Consider the following 17,173-nt stretch of genomic DNA (forward strand, 5'->3'; position numbering starts at 1 on the left):
AAATGTCCCTGCAGTAATGTCCCTACAGTAATGTCCCTCCTACAGTAATGTCCCAACAGTAATGTCCCAACAGTAATGTCCCTCCTACAGTAATGTCCCTACAGTAATGTCCCTACAGTAATGTCCCTCCTACAGTAATGTCCCTACTGTAATGTCCCTACAGTAATGTCCCTCCTACAGTAATGTCCCTACAGTAATGTCCCTGCAGTAATGTCCCTACAGTAATGTCCCTACAGTAATGTCCCTCCCACAGTAATTTCCCTACAGTAATGTCCATCCTACAGTAATATCCCTACAGTAATGTCCCTCCTACAGTAATGTCCCGACAGTAATGTCCCTGCAGTATTGTCCCTACAGTAATGTCCCTCCTACAGTAATGTCCCTACAGTAATATCCCTGCAGTAATGTCCCTACAGTAATGTCCCTCCTACAGTAATGTCCCTACAGTAATGTCCCTCCTACAGTAATGTCCCTACAGTAACATCCCTGCAGTAATGTCCCTACAGTAATGTCCCCCCTACATTAATGTCCCAACAGTAATGTCCCAACAGTAATGTCCCTCCTACAGTAATGTCCCTACAGTAATGTCCCTACAGTAATGTCCCTCCTACAGTAATGTCCCTACTGTAATGTCCCTACAGTAATGTCCCTCCTACAGTAATGTCCCTACAGTAATGTCCCTGCAGTAATGTCCCTACAGTAATGTCCCTACAGTAATGTCCCTCCCACAGTAATTTCCCTACAGTAATGTCCATCCTACAGTAATATCCCTACAGTAATGTCCCTCCTACAGTAATGTCCCGACAGTAATGTCCCTGCAGTATTGTCCCTACAGTAATGTCCCTCCTACAGTAATGTCCCTACAGTAATATCCCTGCAGTAATGTCCCTACAGTAATGTCCCTCCTACAGTAATGTCCCTACAGTAATGTCCCTCCTACAGTAATGTCCCTGCAGTAATGTCCCTACAGTAATGTCCCTCCTACAGTAATGTCCCTACAGTAATGTCCCTGCAGTAATGTCCCTACAGTAATGTCCCTACAGTAATGTCCCTCCCACAGTAATGTGCCTACAGTAATGTCCCTCCTACAGTAATGTCCCTACAGTAATGTCCCTCCTACAGTAATGTCCCGACAGTAATGTCCCTGCAGTAATGTCCCGACAGTAATGTCCCTGCAGTAATGTCCCTCCTACAGTAATGTCCCTACACTGTCCCTCCTACAGTAATGTCCCTACAGTAATGTCCCTACAGTAATGTCCCTGCAGTAATGTCCCTGCAGTAATGTCCCTACAGTAATGTCCCTCCAACAGTAATGTCCCTGCAGTAATGTCCCTACAGTAATGTCCCTCCTACAGTAATGTCCCTACAGTAATGTCCCTCCTACAGTAATGTCCGTCCTACAGTAATGTCCCTACAGTAATGTCCCTACAGTAATGTTCCTCCTACAGTAATGTCCCAACAGTATTGTCCCTACAGTAATGTCCCTCCTACAGTAATGTCCCAACAGTATTGTCCCTACAGTAATGTCCCTACAGTAATGTCCCTACAGTAATGTTCCTCCTACAGTAATGTCCCAACAGTATTGTCCCTACAGTAATGTCCCTCCAGTAATGTCCCTGCAGTAATGTCCCTCCTACAGTAATGTCCCTCCTACAGTAATGTCCCTACAGTAATGTCCCTCCTACAGTAAAGTCCCTCCTACAGTAATGTCCCTACAGTAATGTCCCTCCTACAGTAATGTCCCTACAGTAATGTCCCTGCAGTAATGTCTCTACAGTAATGTCCCGACAGTAATGTCCCTCCCACAGTAATGTCCCTACAGTAATGTCCCTCCTACAGTAATGTCCCTACAGTAATGTCCCTCCTACAGTAATGTCCCGACAGTAATGTCCCTGCAGTAATGTCCCTACAGTAATGTCCCTGCAGTAATGTCCCCCCTACAGTAATGTCCCTACACTGTCCCTCCTACAGTAATGTCCCTACAGTAATGTCCCTGCAGTAATGGCCCTGCAGTAATGGCCCTGCAGTAATGTCCCCCCTACAGTAATGTCCCAACAGTAATGTCCCAACAGTAATGTCCCTCCTACAGTAATGTCCCTCCTACAGTAATGTCCCTACAGTAATATCCCTACAGTAATGTCCCTACAGTAATGTCCCTCCTACAGTAATGTCCCTACTGTAATGTCCCTACAGTAATGTCCCTCCTACAGTAATGTCCCTGCAGTAATGTCCCTACAGTAATGTCCCTACAGTAATGTCCCTCCTACAGTAATGTCCCTACAGTAATGTCCCTCCTACAGTAATGTCCCTACAGTAATATGCCTCCGACAGTAATGTCCCAACAGTAATGTCCCTCCTACAGTAATGTCCCTACAGTACTGTCCCTACAGTAATGTCCCTACAGTAATATCCCTCCTACAGTAATGTCCCTACAGTAATGTCCCTACAGTAATGTCCCTCCTACAGTAATGTCCCTACAGTAATGTCCCTACAGTAATGTCCCTCCTACAGTAATATCCCTCCTGCAGTAATGTTCCTCCTACAGTAATGTCCCAACAGTATTGTCCCTCCAGTAATGTCCCTCCAGTAATGTCCCTGCAGTAATGTCCCTCCTACAGTAATGTCCCTACAGTAATGTCCCTCCAGTAATGTCCCTGCAGTAATGTCCCTCCTACAGTAATGTCCCTCCTACAGTAATGTCCCTCCTACAGTAATGTCCCGACAGTAATGTCCCGCCTACAGTAATGACCCAACAGTAATGTCCGTCCTACAGTAATGTCCCTACAGTAATGTCCCTACTGTAATGTCCCTACAGTAATGACCCTCCTACAGTAATGTCCCTACAGTAATGTCCCTCCTACAGTAACGTCCCTACAGTAATGTCCCTCCTACAGGAATGTCCCTACAGGAATATCCCTACAGTAATGTCCCTGCAGTAATGTCCCTCCTACAGTAATGTCCGTCCTACAGTAATGACCCTACAGGAATGTCCCTACAGTAATGTCCTTCCTACAGTAATGTCCGTCCAACAGTAATGTCCCTACAGTAATGTTCCTCCTACAGTAATGTCCCTACACTGTCCCTCCTACAGTAATGTCCCTACAGTAATGTCCCTACAGTAATGTCCCTGCAGTAATGTCCCTGCAGTAATGTCCCGACAGTAATGTCCCTGCAGTAATGTCCCTCCTACAGTAATGTCCCTACACTGTCCCTCCTACAGTAATGTCCCTACAGTAATGTCCCTACAGTAATGTCCCTGCAGTAATGTCCCTGCAGTAATGTCCCTACAGTAATGTCCCTCCAACAGTAATGTCCCTGCAGTAATGTCCCTACAGTAATGTCCCTCCTACAGTAATGTCCCTACAGTAATGTCCCTCCTCCAGTAATGTCCGTCCTACAGTAATGTCCCTACAGTAATGTCCCTACAGTAATGTTCCTCCTACAGTAATGTCCCAACAGTATTGTCCCTACAGTAATGTCCCTCCTACAGTAATGTCCCAACAGTATTGTCCCTACAGTAATGTCCCTACAGTAATGTCCCTACAGTAATGTTCCTCCTACAGTAATGTCCCAACAGTATTGTCCCTACAGTAATGTCCCTCCAGTAATGTCCCTGCAGTAATGTCCCTCCTACAGTAATGTCCCTCCTACAGTAATGTCCCTACAGTAATGTCCCTCCTACAGTAATGTCCCTCCTACAGTAATGTCCCTCCTACAGTAATGTCCCTACAGTAATGTCCCTGCAGTAATGTCTCTACAGTAATGTCCCGACAGTAATGTCCCTCCCACAGTAATGTCCCTACAGTAATGTCCCTCCTACAGTAATGTCCCTACAGTAATGTCCCTCCTACAGTAATGTCCCGACAGTAATGTCCCTGCAGTAATGTCCCTACAGTAATGTCCCTGCAGTAATGTCCCCCCTACAGTAATGTCCCTACACTGTCCCTCCTACAGTAATGTCCCTACAGTAATGTCCCTGCAGTAATGGCCCTGCAGTAATGGCCCTGCAGTAATGTCCCCCCTACAGTAATGTCCCAACAGTAATGTCCCAACAGTAATGTCCCTCCTACAGTAATGTCCCTCCTACAGTAATGTCCCTACAGTAATATCCCTACAGTAATGTCCCTACAGTAATGTCCCTCCTACAGTAATGTCCCTACTGTAATGTCCCTACAGTAATGTCCCTCCTACAGTAATGTCCCTGCAGTAATGTCCCTACAGTAATGTCCCTACAGTAATGTCCCTCCTACAGTAATGTCCCTACAGTAATGTCCCTCCTACAGTAATGTCCCTACAGTAATATGCCTCCGACAGTAATGTCCCAACAGTAATGTCCCTCCTACAGTAATGTCCCTACAGTACTGTCCCTACAGTAATGTCCCTACAGTAATATCCCTCCTACAGTAATGTCCCTACAGTAATGTCCCTACAGTAATGTCCCTCCTACAGTAATGTCCCTACAGTAATGTCCCTACAGTAATGTCCCTCCTACAGTAATATCCCTCCTGCAGTAATGTTCCTCCTACAGTAATGTCCCAACAGTATTGTCCCTCCAGTAATGTCCCTCCAGTAATGTCCCTGCAGTAATGTCCCTCCTACAGTAATGTCCCTACAGTAATGTCCCTCCAGTAATGTCCCTGCAGTAATGTCCCTCCTACAGTAATGTCCCTCCTACAGTAATGTCCCTCCTACAGTAATGTCCCGACAGTAATGTCCCGCCTACAGTAATGACCCAACAGTAATGTCCGTCCTACAGTAATGTCCCTACAGTAATGTCCCTACTGTAATGTCCCTACAGTAATGACCCTCCTACAGTAATGTCCCTACAGTAATGTCCCTCCTACAGTAACGTCCCTACAGTAATGTCCCTCCTACAGGAATGTCCCTACAGGAATATCCCTACAGTAATGTCCCTGCAGTAATGTCCCTCCTACAGTAATGTCCGTCCTACAGTAATGACCCTACAGGAATGTCCCTACAGTAATGTCCTTCCTACAGTAATGTCCGTCCAACAGTAATGTCCCTACAGTAATGTTCCTCCTACAGTAATGTCTGTCCTACAGTAATGTCCCTACAGTAATGTCCCTGCAGTAATGTCCCACCTACATTAATATCCCTGCAGTAATGTCCCTGCAGTAATGTCCCTACAGTAATGTCCCTCCGACAGTAATGTCCCTGCAGTAATGTCCCTCCTACAGTAATGTCCCTGCAGTAATGTCCCTTCAATAATGCCCCTACAGTAATGTCCCTGCAGTAATGTCCCTACAGTAATGTCCCTCCTACAGTAATGTCCCTACAGTAATGTCCCTGCAGTAATGTCCCTGCTGTAATGTCCCTACAGTAATGTCCCTACAGTAATGCCCCTACAGTAATGTCCCTACAGTAATGTCCCTGCAGTAATGTCCCTACAGTAATGTCCCTACAGTAATGTCCCACCTACAGTAATGTCCCTACAGTAATGCCCCTTCAGTAATGTCCCTCCTACAGTAATGTCCCGACAGTAATGTCCCTACAGCGATATCCCTACAGTAATGCCCCTACAGTAATGTCCCTCCTACAGTAATGTCCCAACAGCAATATCCCAACAGTAATGCCCCTAAAGTAATGTCCCTTCTACAGTAATGTCCCTCCTACAGTAATGTCCCTACAGCGATATCCCTACAGTAATGCCCCTACAGTAATGTCCCTCCTACAGTAATGTCCCAACAGCAATATCCCAACAGTAATGCCCCTAAAGTAATGTCCCTTCTACAGTAATGTCCCTCCTACAGTAATGTCCCTACAGTCATGCCCCGCCAGTAATGTCCCTACAGTAATGTCCCTACAGCAATGTCCCTCCTACAGTAATGTCCCTCCTACAGTAATGTCACTCCTACAGTAATGTCCCTCCTGCAGTAATGTCCCTACAGTCATGTCCCTACATTAATGTCCCTACAGTAATGTCCCTACAGTAATGTCCCGACAGTAATGTCCGTCCTACAGTAATGTTCCTACAGGAATGTCCCTCCCACAGTAATGTCCCTACAGTAATGTCCCTACAGTAATGTCCCGACAGTAATGTCCCGACAGTAATGTCCCTCCTACAGTAATGTTCCTACAGGAATGTCCCTCCCACAGTAATGTCCCTACAGTAATGTCCCTCCTTCAGTAATGTCCCTACAGTAATGTCCCTACAGTAATGTCCCTCCTACAGTAATGTTCCTACATGAATGTCCCTCCTACAGTAATGTCCCTCCTACAGGAATGTCCCTACAGTAATGTCCCTCCTACAGTAATGTCCGCCCTACAGTAATGTCCCTACAGTAATGTCCCTACAGTAATGTCCCTCCTACAGTAATGTCCCTACAGTAATGTCCCTACAGTAATGTCCCTCCTACAGTAATGTTCCTACAGGAATGTCCCTCCTACAGTAATGTCCCTCCTACAGTAATGTCCCTCCTTCAGTAATGTCCCTACAGTAATGTCCCTCCTACAGTAATGTCCCTCCTACAGTAATGTCGCTGCAGTAATGTCCCTCCTACAGTAATGTCCCTACAGTAATGTCCCTCCAGTAATGTCCCTCCTACAGTAATGTCCCTACAGTAATGTCCCACCGACAGTAATGTCCCTCCAGTAATGTCCCTCCTACAGTAATGTCCCTACAGTAATGTCCCACCGACAGTAATGTCCCTACAGTAATGTCCGTCCTACAGTAATGTCCCTACAGGAATGTCCCTGCAATAATGTCCCTCCTACAGTAATGTCCCTACAGTAATGTCCCTCCTACAGTAATGTCCCTCCTACAGTAATGTCCCTACAGTAATTTCCCTCCTACAGTAATGTCCCTGCAGTAATGTCCCTCCTACAGTAATGTCCCTACAGTAATGTCCCTACAGTAATGTCACTACAGTAATGTCCCTACAGTAATGTCCCTCCTACAGTAATGTCCCTGCAATAATGCCCCTCCTACAGTAATGTCCCTACAGTAATGTCCCTCCTACAGTAATGTGGCTCCTACAGTAATGTCCCTCCTACAGTAATGTCCCTACAGTAATGTCCCTCATACAGTAAAGTTCCTGCAGTAATGTCCCTCCTACAGTAATGTCCCTACAGTAATGTCCCTACAGTAATGTCACTACAGTAATGTCCCTACAGTAATGTCCCTCCTACAATAATTTCCCTACTGTAATGTCCCTACAGTAATGTCCCACCGACAGTAATGTCCCTACAGTAATGTCCCTACAGTAATGTCCCTACAGTAATGTCCCTCCTACAGTAATGTCCCTCCTACAGTAATGTCCCTGCAGTAATGTCCCTACAGTAATGTCCCTCCTCCAGTAATGTCTCTACAGTAATGTCCCTACAGTAATGTCCCTCCTACAGTAATGTCCCTACAGTAATGTCCCTCCTACAGTAATGTCCCTACAGTAATGTCCCTACAGTAATGTCCCTCCTACAGTAATGTCCCTGCAATAATGCCCCTCCTACAGTAATGTCCCTACAGTAATGTCCCTACAGTAATGTCCCTACGGTAATGTCCCTCCTACAGTAATGTCCCTACAGTAATGTCCCTACAGTAATGTCCCTACAGTAAGGTCCCTCCTACAGTAATGTCCCTCCTACAATAATTTCCCTCCAGTAATGTCCCTCCTACAGTAATGTCCCAACAGTAATGTCCCTCCAGTAATGTCCCTGCAGTAATGTCCCTCCTACAGTAATGTCCCTACAGTAATGTGCCTCCTACAGTAATGTCCCTCGTACAGTAATGTCCCGACAGTAATGTCCCGACTACAGTAATGACCCAACAGTAATGTCCGTCCTACAGTAATGTCCCTACAGTAATGTCCCTCCTACAGTAACGTCCCTACAGTAATGTCCCTCCTACAGTAATGTCCCTACAGGAATATCCCTACAGTAATGTCCCTGCAGTAATGTCCCTCCTACAGTAATGTCCGTCCTACAGTAATGTCCCTACAGTAATGTTCCTCCTACAGTAATGTCTGTCCTACAGTAATGTCCCTACAGTAATGTCCCTGCAGTAATGTCCCACCTACAGTAATGTCCCTGCAGTAATGTCCCTGCAGTAATGTCCCTACAGTAATGTCCCTCCGACAGTAATGTCCCTGCAGTAATGTCCCTCCTACAGTAATGTCCCTGCAGTAATGTCCCTACAATAATGCCCCTACAGTAATGTCCCTGCAGTAATGTCCCTGCAGTAATGTCCCTCCTACAGTAATGTCCCTACAGTAATGTCCCTGCAGTAATGTCCCTGCTGTAATGTCCCTACAGTAATGTCCCTACAGTAATGCCCCTACAGTAATGTCGCTACAGTAATGTCCCTGCAGTAATGTCCCTACAGTAATGTCCCTACAGTAATGTCCCACCTACAGTAATGTCCCTACAGTAATGCCCCTACAGTAATGTCCCTCCTACAGTAATGTCCCTCCTACAGTAATGTCCCGACAGTAATGTCCCTACAGCGATATCCCTACAGTAATGCCCCTACAGTAATGTCCCTCCTACAGTAATGTCCCTCCAGCAATATCCCAACAGTAATGCCCCTACAGTAATGTCCCTTCTACAGTAATGTCCCTCCTACAGTAATGTCCCTACAGTAATGCCCCGCCAGTAATGTCCCTACAGTAATGTCCCTACAGCAATGTCCCTCCTACAGTAATGTCCCTCCTACAGTAATGTCCCTACAGCAATATCCCTACAGTAATGCCCCTACAGTAATGTCCCTCCTGCAGTAATGTCCCTACAGTCATGTCCCTACATTAATGTCCCTACAGTAATGTCCCTCCTACAGTAATGTCCCTCCTACAGTAATGTCACTCCTACAGTAATGTCCCTCCTGCAGTAATGTCCCTACAGTCATGTCCCTACATTAATGTCCCTACAGTAATGTCCCTACAGTAATGTCCCGACAGTAATGTCCGTCCTACAGTAATGTTCCTACAGGAATGTCCCTCCCACAGTAATGTCCCTACAGTAATGTCCCTACAGTAATGTCCCTACAGTAATGTCCCGACAGTAATGTCCCTCCTACAGTAATGTTCCTACAGGAATGTCCCTCCCACAGTAATGTCCCTACAGTAATGTCCCTCCTTCAGTAATGTGCCTACAGTAATGTCCCTACAGTAATGTCCCTCCTACAGTAATGTTCCTACATGAATGTCCCTCCTACAGTAATGTCCCTCCTACAGGAATGTCCCTACAGTAATGTCCCTCCTACAGTAATGTCCGCCCTACAGTAATGTCCCTACAGTAATGTCCCTACAGTAATGTCCCTCCTACAGTAATGTCCCTACAGTAATGTCCCTACAGTAATGTCCCTCCTACAGTAATGTTCCTACAGGAATGTCCCTCCTACAGTAATGTCCCTCCTACAGTAATGTCCCTCCTTCAGTAATGTCCCTACAGTAATGTCCCTCCTACAGTAATGTCCCTCCTACAGTAATGTCGCTGCAGTAATGTCCCTCCTACAGTAATGTCCCTACAGTAATGTCCCTCCAGTAATGTCCCTCCTACAGTAATGTCCCTACAGTAATGTCCCACCGACAGTAATGTCCCTCCAGTAATGTCCCTCCTACAGTAATGTCCCTACAGTAATGTCCCACCGACAGTAATGTCCCTACAGTAATGTCCGTCCTACAGTAATGTCCCTACAGGAATGTCCCTGCAATAATGTCCCTCCTACAGTAATGTCCCTACAGTAATGTCCCTCCTACAGTAATGTCCCTCCTACAGTAATGTCCCTACAGTAATTTCCCTCCTACAGTAATGTCCCTGCAGTAATGTCCCTCCTACAGTAATGTCCCTACAGTAATGTCCCTACAGTAATGTCACTACAGTAATGTCCCTACAGTAATGTCCCTCCTACAGTAATGTCCCTGCAATAATGCCCCTCCTACAGTAATGTCCCTACAGTAATGTCCCTCCTACAGTAATGTGGCTCCTACAGTAATGTCCCTCCTACAGTAATGTCCCTACAGTAATGTCCCTCATACAGTAAAGTTCCTGCAGTAATGTCCCTCCTACAGTAATGTCCCTACAGTAATGTCCCTACAGTAATGTCACTACAGTAATGTCCCTACAGTAATGTCCCTCCTACAATAATTTCCCTACTGTAATGTCCCTACAGTAATGTCCCACCGACAGTAATGTCCCTACAGTAATGTCCCTACAGTAATGTCCCTACAGTAATGTCCCTCCTACAGTAATGTCCCTCCTACAGTAATGTCCCTGCAGTAATGTCCCTACAGTAATGTCCCTCCTCCAGTAATGTCTCTACAGTAATGTCCCTACAGTAATGTCCCTCCTACAGTAATGTCCCTACAGTAATGTCCCTCCTACAGTAATGTCCCTACAGTAATGTCCCTCCTACAGTAATGTCCCTGCAATAATGCCCCTCCTACAGTAATGTCCCTACAGTAATGTCCCTACAGTAATGTCCCTACGGTAATGTCCCTCCTACAGTAATGTCCCTACAGTAATGTCCCTACAGTAATGTCCCTACAGTAAGGTCCCTCCTACAGTAATGTCCCTCCTACAATAATTTCCCTCCAGTAATGTCCCTCCTACAGTAATGTCCCAACAGTAATGTCCCTCCAGTAATGTCCCTGCAGTAATGTCCCTCCTACAGTAATGTCCCTACAGTAATGTGCCTCCTACAGTAATGTCCCTCGTACAGTAATGTCCCGACAGTAATGTCCCGACTACAGTAATGACCCAACAGTAATGTCCGTCCTACAGTAATGTCCCTACAGTAATGTCCCTCCTACAGTAACGTCCCTACAGTAATGTCCCTCCTACAGTAATGTCCCTACAGGAATATCCCTACAGTAATGTCCCTGCAGTAATGTCCCTCCTACAGTAATGTCCGTCCTACAGTAATGTCCCTACAGTAATGTTCCTCCTACAGTAATGTCTGTCCTACAGTAATGTCCCTACAGTAATGTCCCTGCAGTAATGTCCCACCTACAGTAATGTCCCTGCAGTAATGTCCCTGCAGTAATGTCCCTACAGTAATGTCCCTCCGACAGTAATGTCCCTGCAGTAATGTCCCTCCTACAGTAATGTCCCTGCAGTAATGTCCCTACAATAATGCCCCTACAGTAATGTCCCTGCAGTAATGTCCCTGCAGTAATGTCCCTCCTACAGTAATGTCCCTACAGTAATGTCCCTGCAGTAATGTCCCTGCTGTAATGTCCCTACAGTAATGTCCCTACAGTAATGCCCCTACAGTAATGTCGCTACAGTAATGTCCCTGCAGTAATGTCCCTACAGTAATGTCCCTACAGTAATGTCCCACCTACAGTAATGTCCCTACAGTAATGCCCCTACAGTAATGTCCCTCCTACAGTAATGTCCCTCCTACAGTAATGTCCCGACAGTAATGTCCCTACAGCGATATCCCTACAGTAATGCCCCTACAGTAATGTCCCTCCTACAGTAATGTCCCTCCAGCAATATCCCAACAGTAATGCCCCTACAGTAATGTCCCTTCTACAGTAATGTCCCTCCTACAGTAATGTCCCTACAGTAATGCCCCGCCAGTAATGTCCCTACAGTAATGTCCCTACAGCAATGTCCCTCCTACAGTAATGTCCCTCCTACAGTAATGTCCCTACAGCAATATCCCTACAGTAATGCCCCTACAGTAATGTCCCTCCTGCAGTAATGTCCCTACAGTCATGTCCCTACATTAATGTCCCGACAGTAATGTCCCTCCTACAGTAATGTCCCTCCAACAGTAATGTCGCTACAGTAATGTCCCGACAGTAATGTCCCTACAGTAATGTCCCTACAGTAATGTCCCTACAGTAATGTCCCTCCTACAGTAATGTTCCTACAGGAATGTCCCTCCTACAGTAATGTCCCTACAGTAATGTCCCACCTACAGTAATGTCCTACAGTAATGTCCCTACAGTAATGTCCCTCCTACAGTAATGTTCCTACAGGAATGGCCCTCCTACAGTAATGTCCCTCCGACAGGAATGTCCCTACAGTAATGTCCCTCCTACAGTAATGTCCGCCCTACAGTAATGTCCCTACAGTAATGTCCCTCCTACAGTAATGTTCCTACAGGAATGTCCCTCCTACAGTAATGTCCCTCCTACAGCAATGTCGCTACAGTAATGTCCCTCCTTCAGTAATGTCCCTACAGTAATGTCCCTCCTACAGTAATGTCCCTCCTACAGTAATGTCGCTGCAGTAATGTCCCTCCTACAGTAATGTCCCTACAGTAATGTCCCTCCTACAGTAATGTCCCTACAGTAATGTCCCTACAGTAATGTCCCTCCAGTCATGTCCCTCCTACAGTAATGTCCCTCCTACAGTAATGTCCCTACAGTAATGTCCCTCCTACAGTAATGTCTCTACAGTAATGTCCCTACAGTAATGTCCCTCCTACAGTAATGTCCCTTCAGTAATGTCCCACCTACAGTAATGTCTCCACAGTAATGTCCCTCCTACAGTAATGTCCCTACGGTAATGTCCCTCCTACAGTAATGTCCCTACAGTAATGTCCCTACAGTAATGTCCCTACAGTAAGGTCCCTCCTACAGTAATGTCCCTCCTACAATAATTTCCCTACTGTAATGTCCCTACTGTAATGTCCCTACTGTAATGACCCTCCTACAGTAATGTCCCTACAGTAATGTCCCTCCTACAGTAACGTCCCTACAGTAATGTCCCTCCTCCAGTAATGTCCCTACAGGAATATCCCTACAGTAATGTCCCTGCAGTAATGTCCCTCCTACAGTAATGTCCGTCCTACAGTAATGACCCTACAGGAATGTCCCTACAGTAATGTCCTTCCTACAGTAATGTCCGTCCAACAGTAATGTCCCTACAGTAATGTCCCTACAGTAATGTTCCTCCTACAGTAATGTCTGTCCTACAGTAATGTCCCTACAGTAATGTCCCTGCAGTAATGTCCCTCCAGTAATGTCCCTCCGACAGTAATGTCCCTGCAGTAATGTCCCTCCTACAGTAATGTCCCTGCAGTAATGTCCCTACAATAATGCCCCTACAGTAATGTCCCTGCAGTAATGTCCCTACAGTAATGTCCCTCCTACAGTAATGTCCCTACAGTAATGTCCCTGCAGTAATGTCCCTGCTGTAATGTCCCTACAGTAATGTCCCTACAGTAATGCCCCTACAGTAATGTCCCTACAGTAATGTCCCTGCAGTAATGTCCCTACAGTAATGTCCCTCCTACAGTAATGTCCCTCCTACAGTAATGTCCCTCCTACAGTAATGTCCCGACAGTAATGTCCCTACAGCGATATCCCTACAGTAATGCCCCTACAGTAATGTCCCTCCTACAGTAATGTCCCTACAGCAATATCCCAACAGTAATGCGCCTACAGTAATGTCCCTTCTACAGTAATGTCCCTCCTACAGTAATGTCCCTACAGTAATGCCCCGCCAGTAATGTCCCGACAGTAATGTCCCTACAGCAATGTCCCTCCTACAGTAATGTCCCTACAGTCATGTCCCTACATTAATGTCCCTACAGTAATGTCCCTCCTACAGTAATGTCCCTCCAACAGTTATGTCCCTACAGTAATGTACCGACAGTAATGTCCCTACTGTAATGTCCCTACAGTAATGTCCCTACAGTAATGTCCCTCCTACAGTAATGTTCCTACAGGAATGTCCCTCCTACAGTAATGTCCCTACAGTAATGTCCCTCCTACAGTAATGTCCTACAGTAATGTCCCTACAGTAATGTCCCTCCTACAGTAATGTTCCTACAGGAATGTCCCTCCTACAGTAATGTCCCTCCTACAGGAATGTCCCTACAGTAATGTCCCTCCTACAGTAATGTCCGCCCTACAGTAATGTCCCTACAGTAATGTCCCGACACTAATGTCCCTACAGTAATGTCCCTACAGTAATGTCCCTACAGTAATGTCCCTACAGTAATGTCCCTCCTACAGTAATGTTCCTACAGGAATGTCCCTCCTACAGTAATGTCCCTCCTACAGTAATGTCGCTACAGTAATGTCCCTCCTTCAGTAATGTCCCTACAGTAATGTCCCTCCTACAGTACTGTCCCTCCTACAGTAATGTCGCTGCAGTAATGTCCCTCCTACAGTAATGTCCCTACAGTAATGTCCCTACAGTAATGTCCCTCCTACAGTAATGTCCTTACAGTACTGTCCCACCGACAGTAATGTCCCTACAGTAATGTCCCTCCTACAGTAATGTCCCTACAGTAATGTCCCACCGACAGTAATGTCCCTCCAGTAATGTCCCTCCTACAGTAATGTCTCTACAGTAATGTCCCTACAGTAATGTCCCTCCTACAGTAATGTCCCTACAGTAATGTCCCTCCTACAGTAATGTCCCTACAGTAATGTCCCTACAGTAATGTCCCGACACTAATGTCCCTACAGTAATGTCCCTACAGTAATGTCCCTACAGTAATGTCCCTCCTACAGTAATGTTCCTACAGGAATGTCCCTCCTACAGTAATGTCCCTCCTACAGTAATGTCGCTACAGTAATGTCCCTCCTTCAGTAATGTCCCTACAGTAATGTCCCTCCTACAGTACTGTCCCTCCTACAGTAATGTCGCTGCAGTAATGTCCCTCCTACAGTAATGTCCCTACAGTAATGTCCCTACAGTAATGTCCCTCCTACAGTAATGTCCTTACAGTACTGTCCCACCGACAGTAATGTCCCTACAGTAATGTCCCTCCTACAGTAATGTCCCTACAGTAATGTCCCACCGACAGTAATGTCCCTACAGTAATGTCCCTCCTACAGTAATGTCCCTCCTACAGTAATGTCCCTACAGTAATTTCCCTCCTACAGTAATGTCCCTGCAGTAATGTCCCTCCTACAGTAATGTCCCTACAGTAATGTCCCTACAGTAATGTCACTACAGTAATGTCCCTACAGTAATGTCCCTCCTACAATACTTTGCCTACTGTAATGTCCCTACAGTAATGTCCCACCGACAGTAATGTCCCTACAGTAATGTCCCTCCTACAGTAATGTCCCTACAGTAATGTCCCTCCTACAGTAATGTCCCTCCTACAGTAATGTCCCTCCAGTAATGTCCCTCCAGTAATGTCCCTCCTACAGTAATGTCTCTTCAGTAATGTCCCTACAGTAATGTCCCTCCTACAGTAATGTCCCTACAGTAATGTCCCTCCTACAGTAATGTCCCTACAGTAACGTCCCTACAGTAATGTCCCTCCTACAGTAATGTCCCTGCAATAATGCCCCTCCTACAGTAATGTCCCTACAGTAATGTCCCTACAGTAATGTCCCTACGGTAATGTCCCTCCTACAGTAATGTCCCTACAGTAATGTCCCTACAGTAAGGTCCCTCCTACAGTAAGGTCCCTCCTACAGTAATGTCCCTACAGTAATGTCCCTACAGTAAAGTCCCTGCAGTAATGTCCCACCTACAGTAATGTCCCTACAGTAATGTCCCTACAGTAATGTCACGACAGTAATGTCCCTACAGTAATGTCCCTCCTACAGTAATGTCCCTGCAATAATGCCCCTCCTACAGTAATATCCCTACAGTAATGTCCCTCCTACAGTAATGTCCCTGCAATAATGCCCCTCCTACAGTAATGTCCCTACTGTAATGTCCCTACAGTAATGTCCCTACAGTAATGTCCCTCCTACAGTAATGTCCCTCCTACAATAATGTCCCGACAGTAATGTCCCTACAGTAATGTCCCTACAGCAATGTCCCACCGACAGTAATGTCCCTACAGTAATGTCCCTCCTACAGTAATGTCCCTACAGTAATGTCCCTGCAATAATGTCCCTCCTACAGTAATGTCCCTACAGTAATGTCCCTACAGTAATGTCCCTACAGTAATGTTCCTCCTACAGTAATGTCCCTCCTACAGTAATGTCCCTACAGTAATGTCCCTCCTACAGTAATGTCCCTACAGTAATGTCCATCCTACAGTAATGTCCCTGCAGTAATGTCCCTCCTACAGTAATGTCCCTCCTACAGTAATGTCCCTACAGTAATGTCCCTCCTACAGTAATGACCCTACAGTAATGTCCCTACAGTAATGTCCCTCCTACAGTAATGTCCCTGCAATAAATCCCCTCCTACAGTAATGTCCCTACAGTAATGTCCCTACAGTAATGTCCCTCCTACAGTAATGTCCCTCCTACAGTAATGTCCCTACAGTAATGTCCCTCCTACAGTAAAGTCCCTGCAGTAATGTCCCTCCTACAGTAATGTCCCTCCAGTAATGTCCCTACAGTAATGTCCCTCCTACAATAATGTCCCTACAGTAAAGTCCCTACAGTAATGTCCCACCGACAGTAATGTCCCTACAGTAATGTCCCTGCTACAGTAATGTCCCTGCTACAGTAATGTCCCTACAGTAATGTCCCTCCTACAGTAATGTCCCTACAGTAATGTCCCTGCAGTAATGCCCCTACAGTAATGTCCCTCCTACAGTAATGTCCCTACAGTAATGTCCCTCCTACAGTAAAGTCCCTACAGTAATGTCCCTACAGTAATGTCACTACAGTAATGTCCCTACAGTAATGTCCCTCCTACAGTAAAGTCCCTGCAGTAATGTCCCTCCTACAGTAATGTCCCTACAGTAAAGTCCCTACAGTAATGTCCCACCGACAGTAATGTCCCTACAGTCATGTCCCTGCTACAGTAATGTCCCTACAGTAATGTCCCTCCTACAGTAATGTCCCTACAGTAATGTCCCTGCAGTAATGCCCCTATAGTAATGTCCCTCCTACAGTAATGTCCCTACAGCAATGTCCCTCCTACAGTAATGTCCCTACAGTAATGTCCCTGCAGTAATGTCCCTGCAGTAATGTCCCTCCTACAGTAATGTCCCTCCTACAGTAATGTCCCTTCAGTAATGTCCCTGCAGTAATGCCCCTACAGTAATGTCCCTCCTACAGTAATGCCCCTACAGTAATGTCCCTCCTACAGTAATGTCCCTCCTACAGTAATGTCCCTACAGTAATGTCCCTGCAGTAATGTCCCTACAGTAATGTCCCTACAGTAATGTCCCTGCAGTAATGTCCCTACAGTAATGTCCCTACAGTAATGTCCATCCTACAGTAATGTCCCTACAGTAATGTCCCTCCTACAGTAATGTCCCTCCTACAGTAATGTCCCTACAGTAATATCCCTACAGAAATGCCTCAAAAGTAATGTCCCTCCTGCAGTA

The 17,173-nt window shown here is 45.9% G+C and overlaps 1 protein-coding gene across 2 annotated transcripts in view; it reads right to left on the minus strand.

Moving 5' to 3' along the window:
* LOC140405605 (uncharacterized) overlaps positions 1-17,173 on the minus strand; it is a 78,764-nt gene that overhangs the window by 7,295 nt on the left and 54,296 nt on the right. The window lies entirely within an intron of this gene.

Source organism: Scyliorhinus torazame, unplaced genomic scaffold (assembly GCF_047496885.1).
Source record: "Scyliorhinus torazame isolate Kashiwa2021f unplaced genomic scaffold, sScyTor2.1 scaffold_144, whole genome shotgun sequence".
Classification (NCBI taxonomy): Eukaryota; Metazoa; Chordata; class Chondrichthyes; order Carcharhiniformes; family Scyliorhinidae; genus Scyliorhinus; species Scyliorhinus torazame.